Source organism: Myotis brandtii, unplaced genomic scaffold, assembly GCF_000412655.1.
Source record: "Myotis brandtii unplaced genomic scaffold, ASM41265v1 scaffold126, whole genome shotgun sequence".
Lineage (NCBI taxonomy): Eukaryota > Metazoa > Chordata > Mammalia > Chiroptera > Vespertilionidae > Myotis > Myotis brandtii.
The window spans coordinates 752378-754831 of NW_005354425.1; the positions used below are offsets into that span (position 1 = coordinate 752378).

Below are 2454 nucleotides of genomic sequence, written 5' to 3' on the forward strand. Positions count from 1 at the left end.
GTTTAGGCCCAATCCCTGTAAACTGGCAGTAGGACATCCTTCCAGGGGTCCCAGATTGGAGAGGGTGCAGGCCGGGCTGAGGGACACTCCCCCCCCTCTCCGAGTGCACCGGGCCACTAGTATGTTAATAATATGAAACATTTTATATATCAGACGAGAACAGAACTAAGTAATTCAACTCTACTGCAGCATTATAAATATCCTGTTTCCTCACTCACTGCCGATGGCCTGCCTCACAGCTCACCTGCACTGCAGCTACCCCACATAAATGCCTTAATTACACAAAGTCCTTTGTCAGATTAGGCCAGTTTCCAGGGCACTGGCTCCTCATCTCACTCAGGCTTATATCAAAGATGTAAATTTGGTGCCCAAGCCTCAGTGTTTCAAGGTATAGACCTTTTAGCTGATGCTGTACCATTACTATAGGGCCAAAGAGAAGAACAGTTATTATTAAACAGAGTTTGGGCAGTCTCAAAGTAACAAAAGATAGTGTGATATTTGCAAAGTCCATTGCCTTAAGAGATAAGTATAAAAATATTGGTGCTAAACTTGTTCAAGCTGTTGCCAATAATACAAATGAAGATACTGGGAATGGCACTACCACTACTACTGTACTGGCACACTATCTTGCCAAGAAAGGCTCTGAGAATATCAGTGATTGTGCTAATCCAGTGGAGATCAGGAGAGATGTGATGTTAGCTGTTGGTGCTATAATTTCTAAACTTAAAAAGCAGTCTCAACCTGTGACAACCCCTGAAGAAATAGCTCCGGTTGCTACACTTTCTGAAAACAGAGACAAAGAAATTGGTGACATCATTTCTGATGTGATGAAAAAGGTTGGAAGAAAGGGTGTCATCACAGTAAAGGATGGTAAAACACTGAATGATGAATTAGAAATTATTGACGGCATGAAGTTTGATGTGGGTTATATTTCTCCATACTTTACTAATACAGCAAAAGGTCAAAAATGTGAATTCTAAGATGCCTATGTTATATCTAGGGAAAAGAAAATTTCTAGTATTCAGACAATTGTACCTGCTCTTGAAACTCCCAATGCTCACCATGAGCCCTTAGTCATAATTGCTGAAGATGTTGATGGAGAAGCTCTAAGTACACTCATTTTGAATAGACTAAGAGTTGGCCTTCAGGTTGTAGCAGTCAAAGCTCCAGGTTTGGGTGACAATAGAAAGAACCTCTTGATTCATAGGTTGACGCTCAACCACTGAGCCACACCAACCGGGCTAACACACCCTTTTTATTTGTTTTGAAATATTATTAAAGTTTAAAAGTGTTTAAAGTTTGTAATTCCTAGTAGGAGAACATTATCTGAATGAACACTCTAATGGAAAACCACTATAAAATATTACAGCTTTATGTGGGGCAGAGAGGTAAGGATTCTCTTCAAAGCTTTCTTCATGAGAAGTTCAGAGGTACACTGGTTTGTATTTTGCAACATCCATTTGGGAGATTTAGGTTGCTTTTCCTCCAGCAAGGATTTTATTTGTAAGAAGGGCATTACACTTGACCCCCAAATTTGGCTGTCAAGTTACTGATGAGATTAACAACCTCTGGGTTGCTCTGATATTTTGACATATTTGCCAGGTTCTGGGCCACATCCTGAAAGGCCACTATAACTTCTGGATCCTGCATGGATTCAATAACCTCTGGATCACAAATAATTTCATTGAGCCCAGGCATTCCTACTATTGACATGCCTCTTCCCAATCCAGGCATTCCTCCAGAAAAAAATTACCAGGCATTCTTCAAGGAAAGCTAGCTGGAAATGCCATACAGAGCTCCTGATTGTCCTCTGGCTTCTTCCTCCCTCTTGGCTCTCTCATTTTGTTAGGAGTCTTCTTAACCCTTTCCATTCTTTCTTTGACCTCTCTTCAGGTTTCCACTCATATTTCCTCCAACGTTCTGCAATTTTCTGTGCCCTTGGTTGAACTTCTTTCATCATTGCACTAGCATCTTCATCATAATCCAATTTAAACACAGGGTCAATATAATGGACTGCTTCTTCCCAGTGGTCCAGAAGTCTGTGTGCTCTGCCTCGCCATTTGTAAGGCTGAGCTAAATCACGATTTATTTCAATAACTCTGTCGGTCTCCAATGGCAGCATTTGGCTTCTGTAATTTGACGAAGACACTGGCTCTCTTGGCATACAGAATGGCCAAGCGAGGATTCAGCTTGATGGCATCTGTGAACAAGTCAATGGCTTTCTGTAGTTCACCATTACTTAGGGCATCAATGGCAGCCACATTTTTATCATTTGCCTGATCCATCATGTCCTCAGTTATCTCTACACTTTCAGCTCTCATTTCTTTTTTTTTAAATTAAATCTTTATTGTTCAGATTACATTTGTTCCTCTTTCCCCCCCGCATAACTCCCCTCCTCCCCGTTCCCGCCCCCCCCCCCCCCCTCCCTCCCCCCCCCCCCTCCCCCTCCCTCAG

The 2454-nt window shown here is 42.1% G+C and overlaps 2 pseudogenes; one reads left to right on the plus strand and one right to left on the minus strand.

The window, feature by feature from the left end:
* The first annotated feature begins 268 nt into the window (after positions 1-268).
* LOC102239041 lies at positions 269-1334 on the plus strand (annotated as a pseudogene).
* Positions 1335-1475: 141 nt separating this feature from the next.
* Positions 1476-2454, minus strand: part of LOC102239348 — a 2869-nt pseudogene continuing 1890 nt past the window's right edge.